Raw genomic sequence first — 17,095 nt, 5'->3', positions numbered from 1 at the left:
GTGGGAAACTCCCGCAGTCCTGGTGGGATGCCTGGTGCTTGGAGCTACAAAGTCATCTGAGCAGATGTGGACTTGCACACAAGGACACATTGCAGGGAGGGCGCACATGCCTGACCTATTCTGGGACTCCTTGCTCTAGGGATGAGAATGGGAAAAAGTTACCAGAGAAGAAGTAGCTGATAACACAGTCGTGGCCCTGAGGCTGAGTCTGGGAATTGGCTGCAGTTTATAATTGCTAACCTAAGAGTAACTAATCATGTTTTGCAAAGCCAGCTTTGTGAGGGAGAATAAAAAGCCATGGAAACAGGGGTGGGGGCTGCTAGCATTGCCATTTCCCCTCTCCCTTATCCATGTTAGTAAAAGCATTTCCAGACTCTGACTCTTCTTCCCAACTGTCTCCACAACACTTCTGAACAATGTTTTTAATTTCAGTCTTATATCTGCTTTTTAAAATCCTTACGAACCATTCTTTGGAACACAATGTTGCTTTAGGGTCAGTCCAAAGGATATTTTGCCCTGTTTTAACATTCCAAAGATTTGAGACAGAAGTGCAAGGCAGTTCCTCTTCCTCTGGGATGGCAGTTATGACTCCATTTTAAAGTGACATCATTTATGTTTTACAACACTAAGCACTGTCTCTCATGGGCCTCGATACTGTCCATCCTCGCTCTTTGTTTATTTCCTGCATAGCCTCACCATATTCTATTTTCTATATTTATTGTCTTTCTCTCACTAGTCATAAGCTCCAGGAAAGCACTGACCTTACCTGTCCCTACTTACAGTTCATGTTCCCATTGTATCCCAGCATTTGCTTAGTCCCTGGAATGCAATGAATGTTTAATAAATATTTGTTCAATGCTGTCATGAATTGTACTTTCTTAAGGACCAGCATTTTATAGAAAGCCTATTTTTATTCCCCCACCCCCTCAAGTGCCACTGCTCTGAACAGGCCATTCTAAAAGAGACTCGATTCATTTGTCTTCCTGGCCTATACATGTAGTAGAGAACAATGCAGCTTCCTTTTCTTTTCTCTCTGATTATCTATTCAGAGAAATGCCATTCAATTAATGTTAGTCATTGGGTCAGGATGAAGCTGCCATTTAAGGCCCAGATTGTGCTAGAGACTAGGAGTGGAAGGGCATGTGGAGGAATGAGTCTGTCAGAGCCTGCTCAGACCAGTTTTGCATCATAATTATGATTTTGATTCTTTAATTCTTGGTTAGCATTTTTTCCAGCTTCGTAAGCTCTTATGACAGGTGCAAATGCCTCTGTGCTCAGGTTTCTTAAAGCAAAATGGATGCATTTTCATTTTAAGATCAAAATAAAAGTTCACTCTCAAAATCTGAACCACTACAAAATAGTTCTCTCCTTTCACTTTCTGCCTTTTAATATTATGTTTCCTGATGTCCTATGCAGCATTTTATAGAAATGGGTACCAGAGATTTTAATCCAAATGGGAGCATGAGCCGAGTGACAAATCTCTTGCGTTTGAGAGGTTTTAGGTTTTTCAACATTTGATATCCCTCTAGGATCTTTTGTAAATAAAATTTCTCCTCAATGTAGTAAAAAAATTAAAGTTCTAGTATGACTTTCACAGCCATCAGCATGTCTGTAAGGTTTTCAGTTCCAAGCCTTTCTCTGGGAGTCTCTCATGTTATAGCTTGGGCAGCAATGGGAAACATCAATTATGTGTTCAAGTTAAACAATCCTACACATTTCTCTCCTAATACTTTGTCTTTCACACTTTTAGACAGAATCATTACAATACTTTTTACATATACATTGAGCTTTGAAATAAAAATCCTATTTGTTCATGTTATTTTCTTATTTTAAAAAATGATTAAAATGCTGAAAAATGTGGCAGTTCCTGACTCTGGTTTCTGACAAGATGCTGTGTTAGCATGTCCCCAGCCTAACCTCAGAGATGCGCAGAGGCTATATAACCAGCTATGTTCAAGCCCTATCATGATCAATTTAGCTGACCTGATATGGAAGAACACGATGGCCCAGAGACAGAAAGGCAGGCAGCAGGATCTACAGATGGGGTAGGGAGGGGAATGGAGCACTTGCATATGCTTTGTTTTCTTTCCCCTGCTGCTCCAAGCAGCTTATTGGCACTTTTTGAAGCTCTGGAATTAAGAAAATAATGCGGTCCTGTTTGTCAAGTATTTATTTTAGGAGAATTTCAAATGTAGCATTTTACTATAGCAGTTTAGTGGGATGGTCTCTTGATGTGCAGGGTTGCAGGCAATCAACAACTGCTTTTCAGGTGGTGATTGTTGACCTGACAGGTGCCCTGCTTTTGTCTGACAGCCTTCTCTCTTTCTGAGTCTCACTCAAAGCTGATGGTCATGAGTTCTGTTAGTAATTAGCACACTTTCAACATGGGCCCATTTGTGAGGGCCAATTGTATTAGTGAATGTAGTAATTGGAAAGCTCCTTGAATAGTACCTGGCACATATGAACACTGCATAAATGTTTGCTGTTATTGCTATCTATTTTAATAAGTGCTAGAGTGAATCTTGCTTTCTTATTGGACAATAAGAATTTTGGAATTATTTTGACAAATGCCATGAATTCTTGGGATTTGGTTAGAATTACATTAAAGTATATTCAATTAAACTTTTAAAAAATAATGTCTTCCGAGTTAGAAGACTTTCCATTTCTTAAAGTCTCCATTATGTATTTAAATTGAAGTTTACAACCTTGTATATTTGTTTTAGGCTTATTCCCATAAAGTTTCTATATTCTGTTATCATGAAAAGTCTCTTTCTCCTATGACATTTTCTAACTGGTGCTGGGGCTGGAGGGCCCAGGCTGCCTCTCTCCACTGTGGCACAGGTGTAGGCCCCACAGCTCTGGGATACTGGGCACCAGGAACCAGGCTGGTCTGCTGAGAGGCAAGAATCCAGAAGCTGGCTCTATGGGGAACAAGGCATTTGCCTAATTAAAAGCCCTCACTTGCTTATATGTGAAGGCAGATTTCGGTTAATCTGGACTGCCTAGCCAAAGCGAGGCCTGTTGGCCAGTCCATGATTCCCTTCAATGAGAGACACCTGTAGGTTTTGATGGCTGGAGAATAGGACCCCCACCAAATAGCAATCCAAATGAGGACTGACTGAGCCGTTACCACTTTAAAGCTGCTGCCTCATAAAGATATTTGATTTTCAAGAAGGGTTTAGGGCTCTTCCCATGCTGGAGCTATGCAGGGTGTTGAGAACCACCTGACAAGCTTCAGTTGCTTAGAGGGCCTTGGTTGCCTGGGGAGCCTACTGTGCATGCTGCTCTGAGGCACCAATACACCCTGAGCCAGTCTGGGGACCAGAGAGGCAGGATTTCAGATGCTGGCTCTATGGGGAACAAGGCATCTGCCTAATTAAAAACACATATGTACATTGCCCCTGCTTAGAGCTCAGCTGGAAAAATGTGAACTTCACCAGGGTGATATCTTGCTAGTCAGACATGGTTCTCCCCAATGAGATATACCGGGATGTCTTGAGGGCTACAGAAGCCCTAGATCTCATTAGGCAGCAAGTCCAAATAGGGACCTACTGGACTGTAGCAGCTTTAAAACTGCCAACTTTTAACAGTACTCAGAAAGGGTTGAAGCTCTCTGCGAGCTGGGGCTAGGCAGGGAGTTAGGAGCTGCCTTGGTGAGCTCCCTGGGCTTGAATGGCGGCTCCGGGAGTCTATTGCACATGTATGGTAGCACAGGTCTAAGGCACAGGGCACCAGGAACCAGACTGCTCTCCTGAGAGGCAGGGTCCAAGGGGCTGGTTTTATGGGGAGCAAGGTATTTGCCTAATTAAAAGCCCTCACCTACACATGGGCATTTACCCCTCTGAAAGTTGATCTAGGTAAATTTAGACGGCCTAGGAACTGTGAGGCCAAGCAACTGGACAGATTTTCTCTCCAATAAGACACTCCTGGATATTTTAAAGGCTGGAGCAGCCCTGAACTCCATCAAGCAGTAAGTCAAAATGTGGACTGACAAGAGTGTGGCCACTTTAAAGCTGTTAATGCACAGCAGCTTGGGAGAGCAATGGGGTCTCCTGCTATGTTGGAAACTAAGCAGAATGTTGAGAAGCAACCGTATGAGTCCCCTAAGCCTGGAGGCTCCTGGCTTTGCTGGCAATGCAGGTCAAGGGCGCTGGCAGATGTAGGTAGCAAACAGGCACGTGTAGGTAGACAAGGTCCAAGCTTTTAGGGAGACAAGACTTATGCCTAATTAAAAGCCCTTACCTACACATACGCACATCTTTTTCTCTGAAGGCTAATGTGGGAGAATCAAAACTGCCTTGCCAGAACAAGGTCAAGATGCTCGGCCACAGTTCCCTCTAATGAGAGATATCTGGATGTTTTGAAGCCTGGAGAAGCCAGAGATCACAACCAGAAGCAAGTCCAAAGAGAGACAGACTGGACTATGGCTGCTTTAAAGCTGCTACTACACTAATATTTATGGGAGGAGTGAAAGCTGTCTTGGTGCCAGGCTATGCTGCTATTGGGAACTGTCCAGATGAACCTCCCAGTTCTAAAGGCCTCTTGTCTAACCCTTGTACCTATTGGACATATGTGGTTCATGCAGGTTTGGGGATCTGGGCACTAAAAACTGTGTAGAGGAAGGGAGAGGCAGGTCCCAGGAGCTATCTATTAGGGGGATATAGCATATGCTTAATTAAAAGCCCTCACCTATAAATATGTGCATTTCCCTTCTAAAGAATGAGCTGGGATGACCTTATCAGGGCAAATCTTTTCAGCCCTGCTATGGTTCCCTCCCATGAAAGACATCTGGACTTCATGGGTGAGGAATCTTTGGACCACAATAGGCAGCAAAGCCAAATGGAGACTGACTGGACTGTGGCCACTTGAAAGCTGCCACCTCACTAATATTTACAGGAAATATGGAAGAACCCTCCAACTTGGGGCTATGTAGCGGGTTAGGAACCATTCTGAAACCATCAAAACCGAGAGCACCACTGGCTGTCTCAGGCACCCATTGTGCATGCTCTGGGACACTGGGAACCATTAACAGGGCTGGTGACCAGAGAGGCCAGGTCCCAGGGATTAGTTCTTGGGGAGACAAGGCATATGCTTAATTAAAAGCCCTCCCATATGTATATACAAATTTTCCTCCTGGAGGCTGAATTGAGAGTATTTAGATTTCCTGGCTGGGGCAAGGTCAGGTGGCCTGGCCATACTTCCCTCCAATGAGAGACACCTGGACATCTTGATGGCTGGGGAAGCCTGGAATTCCACCAGGCAGAAAGTCCAAATGGGAACTGAGTGAAATGTGGCCTCTTTAAAGCTGCCTCCTCACAAAGATTTTTTGATAGCTCTTTTCATGCTGGGGCTATTAAGTTGGTTAGGAACCCTTTTGAAGAGCCTCCTGGGACTGGACCATCCCCCGCCACCCCTCAGGTGCCTATTGGGCATGCTCATTCGATGCAGGTCAGGGGCACTAGCACCAGGAGCAGGCAGGTGTAGATAAAGATCAGGTCACATGAGCCGGCTCTTAGGAAGGCAACACTTATGCCTAATTATAAGCTCTTACACATATACACCCCCCCCTTCCCCCCAGAAGCCTGAGTTGGAAGAATCAGGGCTTTCTAGCCAGGGTGAAGCCAGGCCAACTTGCTAATTCTCTCTGCAATGAGAGAAACCTGGACGTCTTGATGACTAGGCAAGCCTGGATCTCCTCGAGCAGCAGTCCAAATGGGGAATGCTGCCTGAGGCTGTATGTAGCTTCATACCTGTTTCCAGGAGAAGTAGTAGCTCCTTTTATACTAAAAACTAAATGGAGAGTTGGAGATCACCCACACAAGCCCCCAGTTCTAAAGGATTATTCTCTGTTCTAGGTGCCTATTACATATGCATGGTTAATGCAGGTCAGAGGTGCCAAAACCAGGAACCCGGCACATTTAATGAGAAGACTGGTCAGAGAAGCTGGCTCGTTCACAGAACAAGGCATAGGCCTAATTAAAGCCCTCATTTACACTAATGCACATTTCCTCCCCGAAGCCTGAGCTGGGAGAATCTGGACTGCCTTGCCAGTGTGAGGTTGGGAGGTCTTGCCAAGTTCCCTTCAATGAGAGATATATAGATGTGTGGACAACTGAAGAAGCTGAGGACCGTAGCAGGCTACCAGTCCAAATGGGGATTTATTGGACTGTGGATGCATTACAGCTGACACCTCATAATGATTTCTGAAAGAGGTGGGGGGCTCCCTTTATGCTGAGGGCTATGTAGGGAGTTGTGAATCGCCCCCAAAGAGCCACATAAAGGGCCCATGTCTGTTCCTGTGTGTTCTGCATATGTGCCAACAATGCAGGCCAGAAGCACTGGAACCAGGAACCAGAAAGGTGTAAAGAGCGGCCTGGTCTGGGAGACAAAGCACAGAACCCTCACCTATACTTATGCACATTTCCCTTCGAAAGCTGAGCTGGGAGAATCTGGACTGGCTTCCCAGAGAGAAGTTGGGAGGCCCTGCCACGGTTCTTCCCAATGAGAGACACCTGGATATTTTGATGGCTACAGTCAGAGACAATCCCAATGGGGATTGACTGGCTGTTGCTACTGTAAAGCTGCTGCCTCACAATAATATTTGATTTTCAGATGAGGTAGGGGGCTCCCTCTCAGCTGGGTATAGGCAGGATGGTGGAAACCACCTTGATGAGCTTTGCATGCCTGGAGGATCCCAGCTACCTCGAGCACCTATTATGCAAGCAGGGAGGAAGCACTAGAAATAGGCTGATGTCCACAGAGGCAGGGTCCCAGAAGATGGCTCAACGGGGAATAAGGCATTTGCCTAATTTAAAGCCCTCATCTATACATGTGCCCATTGCTCCCCTTAAAGTAGAGTTGGAAAATATAAACTTAGAAGGGTGAGACCTGGCTGGCCCAGTATGGTTCCAGAACTCCAATGAGAGACACCTGGACATTTTGATGGCTAGAGAAGCCTAGGACTGCATCAAGCAGCAAGTCCATTGGGGGACTGACTGGGCCATGGCTACTTTAAACCTGTCCCTTTACAGAGATTTTTAGGAGGGTGGGGACTCCTCATCACTGGGGGCTAGGCATGGACGTGGAGAGAGAAAGATGGCTCTAGTCAAGCTCCCTGCCAACGTCCTTAGCAGCTTCCAGGTGGAAGTGACTCAGCACTTCTCCCATGAAGTATGTGTGAGCTTCTAGCAGTGTGCCACTATCGTTTAACCTGTGTATATAAAGGCGCCACCACCATGTGAGGCTGGCTGTGCCCTTGCTGGAATAAAGAGTTATGTCACATTACCTACGGCTCCCCATATTTTCTTTCAACTGCCCGACCTTTGTATCCCTTACCTCGGTACCTCAAACCTGCAACACAGCATGGGGCTGAGAACCATCCCATTAGCTTCCCTGGCCAAGAGAATCCTGGCTGCCCCCAAGGCTTTATTGTGTATACCTGGTACACACAGTTCTGGGGGCACTGGGTTCCAGGAACAGGCTGGTCTTTTCAGGGACAGGCTCTTAAGAAATCGTTTTATGAAAATCAAGGTATTTACCAAATTAAAAGCCGTCACCTACACATGCATATTTCTCCCCTGAAGGCCAGTCTGGGTTAATCTGGACTGCCTTCATTCTATATGGCTGGGCAAACTGGCAAAGGTTTTTTTCCAATGAGAGACGCCTGAACATTTTCATGGCTGGAGAAACCTGGGATGCAATTGAGCAGCAAGTCTGAATGGGGACTTACTGGCATTAGAGCTGCTGCCTCACAATGATTTTTGATTGGGAGAAGGGTCAGGGGCTCACTCCATGCTGGAGGATACCAAGGGGTTAGCAGCCTCTCTAAAGAGACCTCCGCCCCAGGCCTGGAAGGCTCTGGCTGCCTCAAGTGACTATTGTACTTGTGTGGGTCATGCAGGTCTGGGACACTAGGTATAAGGAACCAGGTTGGTCTCCTGAGAGAGGCAGGGTTCTAGAGACTGGCTCTGAACAAGCTTTTGCCTAATTAAAAGCCCTCACATACACATATGCTCATTTCTCCCAAAAGATTATTGGATAAGTCTGGACTGACTTGGTAAGGTGAAGCCAACACTAGGCTGAAGTTCCCATCCAATAAGGCACTTGGACCTCTTGATGGCTGAAGAAGCCCAAAACTCTATCAGGTAGCAAGTCCAAATGGGGACTGACAAGACTGTGATCACATTAAAGCTGCTGACTTTCAACAGTTTTCGAAAGGAGTGGAAGCTCCCTCCAAACTGGGGGTTAGGCAGGGGTTCGGGAAACGTCCCAATGAGCCCTTTATGCTGGTGTGTAGGCTCTCTATTAGTTCTTGTATGTCAACCTTGAATCTAGTAACATTAATTTCTAATAGTTTGGTACTGGATTCTCTTGAATTTTGTATAAAGATAATCATATTGTCTACAATGACAATGTTGCTTTTTATATTTTATTTTTTCACTTTAACTTTTGTTGTCTTGTTGGCTAGAACCTTCAATATGATATTGAAATATGATGCTAGTGAAACTCCTGGCATTGCTCCAGAATTTATTGTGACTATTTCTAAATTTGCACCATCAAGTAAGATATTTGGTAGAAAATTAGTGGATAATTATCTACCTGATGAGAGATAAACCTGGTGACCCGAGGATTGTCTCCTCCCTGTTCTGGTAGGTTAGCACAGAGCTAGCTTAGCAGAACTTTGGTAACTCAATAGAACAGACCAAGACCTGTTGGGCTCCTGAGCTTCCCCTTTTTAATAAGGCCACTTCCTGGTCCAGGGAACTTCCACTTTGGCATAGTTACATAGAAGTGCTCTGCCTCCATGACCCTATAAATAGGAAGAATGTTACAAGCAGGGCCTCTCTATATGGAGCATTGCCCTGGCACATACACACTGTCTATATGCAGTCTAAGCTCTGAGAAAATGAGTTGGAGAGGGGAATGAGTGAACTCTATTATCTCTGTGCTGGATTTCCCCAAATACCCTATTTTATATCTGCATTGTGGAACACTAACGGTGTGTGTATAGTGTCCCATTGAACCACAGTTGGGATAATTGGGACAAGGACTAGTTACAGGACATGGTACCCTCTGCCTTCCACATACCAGAACTTACATGATTGCTATTTTTGTGTTTTTGTATTTGTGTGTCTGGACTAGCCATTCTTTTATCCACGTGTATAATTTCTATGGTTCTTTTGTGTACTGGAATGCATGGATTTATGATTGGTTATATGCTGTGACCCCTGGCTTTTGCACCTATAAAGTCAGTTAAATATATGGCCAAGAATGACCTGTAAATCTTGTCAAGATCACACAGTTGACATGTCTTAGATCAAGAGAATAAAGCACATTTGGTCCTTTCACACAAGATTTAATACAGGCATGGATGGTATACAACACTGCCTCCAAGTTCAACAGCTCTTTTTGGCCAGTGGAAATCACTGCTTCCCAGAGTTTTACTAATGACTCTAGGAATTTGAACAAGGAAGTGACCACTGCTACTACCACTGTATTAGTATCATAACAATACTGAGTATGCCACTGTCATTTCTGCTTGGTCTGCTAGTGCTCTGCTTATACTCCGCTAGCAAAAATATCAAAATTAGTTTGCCTTAACCTGGAATGACATACCAGCAACACATCGTTGGTGAGCTGGACAAATCTTACATAATGTAAACCATTGGAGGATGTTCAGAGATTCTGTTGTAATAATGACGTTTGCTTAGAAAAAGGCCTACACTGTATGTGCTACTCAAGTACAATTGATCAAGAAACAATGGGCATTGAATGAGGACAAAACTCAAGATCCTCCTCTCAAGTGACCATCTTGGGAAATCTTTGGGCTGTAGCCCGAAGAGACATTCTATCACCTCTTAAAAATAAATAGCTGGCCATTTAGCCACTGATTATTAAAAACAAACAAACAAACAAACAAACAAAAACGGCCTAGCACTTGATTGGCCTCTCTGAAAATTATAGACAGTACGTCTCATGCCAGGGAATTTGCTACAGCAACTATACTGAGTCACTAGACAAATACCATATTTCAACGAGACTCTGTATAGCCAGAAACCCAGGAGACAGTAAATTAGTTCCTGCACCAGAATCTCCTACATTCTCTGACCCCATGGAGTTACAAGTATTTGTGGCCACCTCAGAGTCTACTGGAATGTTTGGCAATACGGCTTCATTGGTATTGTCAGTCTCTCTGCTTTTATACTTGAGGATTTCTTCCTTTAGCTGAGAAACTGTGGAAGACAAGTTGCCTCACAGACAGAATAGTCATGATTACCTGACCCAGCATACTCATCTTGAAAAAAGTCCTCCTATAACTAAATTCTTGTCTGGTGGGAAAAACTCCAAAAAGTTCCATTGTGATATGAAATAAAACTTCTTACTATGAGCTACAGGTGGCCTCAAAAACCAGTCACTTCATACACAGGGGGTCATCTTGCCACTCTCATGGTGCCTTTGCCTACTATATTATGAGACTGGGGTCTTGTCTAAAAGACTCAACAACTGAAAAGATAGCATGGTTTGAAGGTGAAAAGAGCTTGCCCTAAGGTGGAGACATCCAATAGAATGCTGGAGCCAATTGTCCTAGTGATAATGAGTTGCCAGTTGCCCACAGCACTGAATGCTTTCACAGTAGGCTGAACTTCAAATGGTGTTCCTGGCTAGTGAGCACACCATTTCTAGACAAACTAGAATACTTTTACACAGACCAATGGTCCAATACAAATGGCTTAACTATAATTCAGGATCAGATTACTAAAGGCCTCTTTATGGAAACACACAATTTACTAGATACTCAATCTTTATGCTACATGTGCATACATGTACATGTGCATGAAGCAACTCCATCTAAAAAAGGTATCTGGACTGACAAAGCCAATCAAACATGTACAACCACTAGAAAGGAGTGGGACGCCCAAATATAGTTCTAACACATATTGGAAGATACCACTCTCTCCAATGATGACCTCCATGAAATCAGCTCGAATGGCTATCTTCAGTTATTTACATGTTGCACATGACCATACTGCTTCATTCTTGGTTGAGTCCCGAGGTACCCAGAATTCAGGGGATGGGGAACTATGAGAATTTGAGAAGGAACAGAACATTTTTCTACATTTTTTTATGGTACAGTATGCATCTATTCCTTTTTTCTCTTTTGTGTCTGCTCAACCTCAGCAGATAAATGGATATAGATCATACAGTGCTTTCTCTGACATCGGTGGGTGATCTGACAGTTCATATTGGTTAGAGCCAAAACTCTCTCTTTTCCTATTATAGAAATGGAATGAATAGCCCCAAACAGCCTTCGCTACTGTTTTAGGCCATGATTCATTATTTGAGCTCCTTGAGATGCTGGATATGTCACTTTCATCTGTCCCAGACCATGGGACTTTGTCTCTCTCCCAGAGTTGTAGTAACCACTGTGCTGTGCATCAATCAGAAGTGGTAGAGGTAGTAATTACATTTAATGAGACTCCAAGGACCTGGCAATGGACTGACGAGAGATAAATTTGAATGGCCCTCCTCATCTGTTCACTGTCCTCATTTCTAGTTAGCAGAAAGCTGGCTCAACAAGGCTGAATTAGTTAAGTACAAGGCTGGTATCAGCTGAGGTTTTCTTTTCTAAGAAGGTCATTTCTTCAAACAGAGAATCTCTATTATCATATAGACACACAGATGTTTCCTATGTTCCCAATCTGTAAATATGTAGGGCATTATAGGGTGGTGCCATTCTGTACCCCAACCACCTGGCTATAGCACTGTGATGATATGTGCTTGGGGGGACTCTGCTACTCTATGGCTTGTAAATTTGTTCTCACTAACACTTACTGTATATGTAAGTGTTCCACTTTTCCAGGGGCAGGTTAAAGAAGTTGTGGACTGACAGAGAACTCTGTCCTTTCTCCTGCATCATATAGAAGTCCTTGCATAGTAGGAAAGATTTCAGTCTACAAGCTTCCTACCCTTCTAACCATGGAAACACAGATTTGTCTAGGAAGGAAATGGAGGACCTGAAACTATTTTGTAACCTGTTAAAAGCTTAGCTAGAAGCCATTCCTACTCTCCTTTTAATTTTTAGCAATCTAAATTTTTACAGAAAATACAAATTCTGCTCATTAGTTATTTGTTCACTTATTGAAAATAAGATCTATCTTCTTGATCATTTTCACTGTCTGGTACAAAGGAGGAAGATTGCAGGATATGTTTATTTAGCTAAATTTAAACTTGAACTCTATGTATGTTCCAATAATAATAATAATGTTGAAATTTACACGTTTATAATTATTTACCTGTAACTGTGATATCCACAATACTCTGTAAAACCTTAAGTTGTGTGTTTTTTGTTTGTTTGTTTGTTTCAACCACTCATTTGGTGTTAAGCTTGACCCAATGTTAATTTGGAAACAAAACCCATCATGAACTGATATTGCACTTTTTAATTGTCTGTATTTATCTCTCTTAATGTGGATGCTCAGATGTTTCACTGCTGAAATATTAATATATTTTCCATAATTGCTATAGGTTTATTTTGTTAAAATATCCTTTTCTATGATTTCAGCTTGGTGCAGGTTGGGTAGTTGAGAAAGTACACCTGGTACTTTGTGGATCCAGTTCCAGGCTCTTCCACTTACTTTGGGAAAGTTGTATAGGCAAAGCGTTGGTTCTGCAGTTATGAAATGGGGCCACATTTACACTGGTTTCAGTTGCTTCCTGTGAGGTAGAACCAAGATTACAGCAATATTTCGTCTACTGTTCAGCACAATGCCTGAAGCGCGGTGAGCTCTCAATAAATACCTAAAAGCTGTTCTTGTTATAATGTCTTGCTCATTTTAGCAAGCAACTTGTCACATGTGAATAAGACTGTACTGTGCATACTGTTCTGTAACTTGCTTTTCAAATTTAACACTTTATTGTAGACATGTTTCCATGTCATTATTTTGATCTTTATATTTTAATGGTTTTATAGTGTCATCTCTATTTACCCCTATAATGCATTTTTATCCACTACCACCAGAAGTGTTTGCTGAAATATAAATTGGAACATGTTCCAAACCTTCACTCGCTCTTCTTTCCTTCGAGGGCCAAGTCTAAACTGCAGTCATAGTCCGAGCACTCTGCTTCTGCAGCACCACCTTTTGTTTTGTTCTACTTTAGGAATTTCAAGTATTCTCTATTTCTGGAAAATTCTTTATAATTTCTTGTCATTGTATTTTCGTATTTTTTTTTTTTGCTATGGCCTCAACACCTTTCCACATTTATACACCTGGTGAATTTCTGACCCTTTAAGAGCCTGTTCAGATGAATAAACCGTTTCCTGCCTGAATGAACCCCTGCGCAGAGCTCTCTCTACTGTGGCACTTAACATACTGCACTGAGGCTTCAACTTCTCTTTACATGACGGTCACCTGCTTGAGGCTGAAAGAGTCTAAGGATGGGACACATATCATTGATCTTTGGATCTCCAGAGTCTAGCACACAGGATCACTCAGGAGACACAGATATTTTTGAACAAATAAAAACATAGATTATTTCTATATCTTGCACATACTTCTCTAATTCTATAATTCAGAAAGTAAGGAGTTTTTTTTTCCCCTCAAAAAAAAAAAAAAAAAAAAAAACCATGTCTACTTCCTTTAGTTAAAGGTAATCTTGTTGCAGACCTCTGCCAGATCTTGGTTGTTGCTGCTTCCTCATTGTCTCACACAGCACCTGTCACAGAATAGAATAGATGATGAAAAAGCAACAAACAAGACTAAATTTAACCACAAAGAGAAATCTCTCAGAGAAGTAAGTAAATTCTCTAAAGGCATGCATTTAGCCAGTTGAGGAGCTGGGGTTAGAATTCTGGTTTTCAAATTCCTGGGAATTTTTTTTTTTTCTTTTCTTTCTTCAGTTCTCAGCTCCCTGCTGACCATTTGATGTGCTTCTCCTCTGTTACCTAGAGGTTTATTCGGTTCTTTGCTTATTCTCTAGTGGTATTTTAGTTTTAAAGGAAACTTTGTTTCTCTCTTTTTAGACGACCCAAATTTTTCTCAAAGCAGGTTGCTTGCCTGGGTATACTTTTACAGTTTTTACAGGGAGCTTTAGTAACATCTCTGTAATTACTCAGTAATTAAATAAAACAGCCACGGAAACCTATCAGCACAATTTAGAATTTTATATTGTATTTATTCTCACTGCAGAGTCTGACTTCCACTTCATCAGTACTGCTGTACAGGTAGAAGAAGAAAGTATTAGGAAACTTAAGTCTCCTTTAGTTTTCTCTTTCCTTGTTTTCTCTGGATATATTTAAGCCAGAGGTGGAGGGTGGGCACTGGAGTTAAGGGATAGCCAATAGGTGAATCTCCTATGTCCTCACCGCTTCACCTTCTGCCTTTTCACAAGCCAAGTACCTCGTGCCTGGATCTCTTTATCACAATCCCTCTCTTCTGATCTTCCTACACACATAGTTCCAGTGTCCCTTTGATTTTTTCCCATTATTTGGCCCTTCCTTACCCTTGGAACAGAAACCTGAGATTAGCTTCACTTGTTTAGATTCTCACCCTTCAATTTACTTTCCCTCTCGGCTATATCACATACTGATTTTTTTTTTTAACCAAAAGAAACTTTCTAGACCCCAATCCCAGTGCTGATCTACTTGAAAGGCCCTTTGGAGGAAAATTTGACTTTCTTTTCCATTATTAGTGTCTTAGGGAGGGACCTGAACTGGAGTGATTTGCCTCCAGTTAGAATAGTATCCCAATTCACCATAGATTAAGACTCTTACACTGATTGAACAGTAAAGTCCTTCGTCAAGGACAGCCATCAGATATGTTCTTAACTCTGGGTGTCCCCTTTCCTATATTATTGGGAAGCTAGTTTATGGATCATGCTTTAAAAATACCCATTCATCTCTTCAGTTACAGCATCTGTTCTTGAAACCAGTTCTTATCCTGGCCACAAACTTTTTTTGAGTTTCCCCGGGCTACCCTCCCCATCTTGATAAAATAGAATGAGCTCAATCCCACAGGTGGACACTGGCTCCACTAAGTATGGATTTTAGAATGCACTAACCCCAGATCTCAGAATTAGTCATGGAGACGTGAACTTACAGTTCTTGTTATTTTAAATAAATATTTTTATTAATTTCACTTCAAAGTAAAATTAGAGTTTACATTAGTTTCAGTATAAGAAGACTTTTGCAAAACCAAGAATACTTTTGACAACTCAGTTCTAATAGTATTCCTATTAAACCATGCATGTTTTTTCCCCAGCCTAAGTGTAGTTGTCATAATTTGACTGAAGTAGTTTCACAAAGATCAATGAATTATTATCCTCTTTCTATTCTGTCTTCTCTACTTCTTGTTGTCCAAACTGATTTCTCAAGACTCCAGCGGCCTCCCTCATTCTGAGCCCGGTACTTCGCATTGCAGGCCGTCATTGCCCAACCCTCCTCCTGCAGCTGTCCCAATCACTTTAGTGTTCAACAAACCCTTACTGAGGGCTTGTTATATGCTAGGTGGTTTTTTAAGGTGCTAGGATCCAATAGTGATTTAGACACTCAGTCTCTGCTTTCACAAAGCATTTATTTGTGGGAACTAAATACTTTTTTTTTTTTGAAAAGAAGAGGTGGATAGCATGATTTTATTGCAATGTTTTAGCATAATGTTAGAGGATCTTAAAATCCTATATTCTAAACTAATACTAGCATGGCAGATGATATCTCCTGAATCTAGCTGATGTATCTATCTAAGGAAAGTCAATTTAATTGAACATAATTTAAGTTAGAGGCTAAAAAGTTTTTGTATATTCATATTTTTCTGCTCCTCTCCCTTTATGGCTAGACATACTCCAAGCTCCCTCCCATTCAGTAGAGTTGGACAAGACCAATATAGTTGGTGGTCTCACATAAAAGTTTCTACACCACAAGCAGCAAGAAATGTGAACATTTTGGGATGAAGATATAGTCAATCAGTATTGAATAACTGACTTCAGTTTACCAGATTGCAATATCATTTTTTCTCAAAAGCCATTTTAAGATACAGCAAAATGCTAGTTAATGTAACAACTAAAAGGATACTTTATTCAAGTTTGTTGAAGACTTAAGTAGATTTGACTTTCTACCCATAGAATTTAGGTCAGAGAATTTATTCTTGACAAGTTTTAAGATTCAGCAGAAGAGACAGACTGTCATTTATTATTCCTAGGCTTTGTTTATGTGGACAAATATTCCTCTTTTGGGGATGGAAAAATTCAGTCGATTTTCCACCAATGTGTCTGTAAAACAATTCAAAGTGTCAGTGTTACACTTCAGCCACAGAAGCTGCAAGGCACCTCACTTAGGAGAATGCTATGCAGGGCCATCTGCTGAAAAATGCAATTCTCAGTGGATTCTCCCTACCCCCATGCTTACTTTTGGGCTACTTTTTGAACATTATCATAATAGAGCAAATAATGTTTACCTATTTGTACATTTTTCATAAACCGCTGCTACCCACATTTTTCACATAACCGCTTTAGTTAAAATAATTGATTGTATTGAGACTGGCTACTTCTGATTATGAAAGGCAAAAGGATAATGTTTAAATATGCATTGGTGGCACTCATAAAATTTTACCTCTTTATTTATGTCAAAGCGAGGTAATAACCAGACTAGTAAATTTGAGGGGACTTAGGGAAGTCTTTGTTTTGTTAGAAATCCACAATACGAAATTATTGGAAAAATGCCAAGTAAAAGTAATAGCTGAAAATACAAGGTAAAAGAACAAGATGATAGGACATGAGATGCATCTCAAAGAATTATCCATCTGAGATAGACAAAGGAGACCATCAGTGTAACAGCAAACTAGGAGACTATATCTCAAAACAGTTTCTAAACAAGATCTTTTGCTGAACATAATTTTGGAATTTTAGGACATGGAATTTAGGTAAGTGATAGTTATAACATGTTCTTAAGAAGTGGTAATCAAAATAATAATGCCTAACTGCATTGGTTCTGATATATCTGATATCTGCCCCCAAATAAATGTGTCAGTGGCCATGTTAAGCAAAATAAAATTTGGTTTAAATTAAGTACAATAACCAAAATAGTTTATTTGGAACCTGCTTACTA

This window comes from Rousettus aegyptiacus, unplaced genomic scaffold (assembly GCF_014176215.1).
Source record: "Rousettus aegyptiacus isolate mRouAeg1 unplaced genomic scaffold, mRouAeg1.p scaffold_m13_p_5, whole genome shotgun sequence".
In the NCBI taxonomy this organism is placed as follows: domain Eukaryota; kingdom Metazoa; phylum Chordata; class Mammalia; order Chiroptera; family Pteropodidae; genus Rousettus; species Rousettus aegyptiacus.
The sequence above is the reverse complement of the archived record's forward strand: the minus strand, read 5'-3'. Positions refer to the sequence as shown.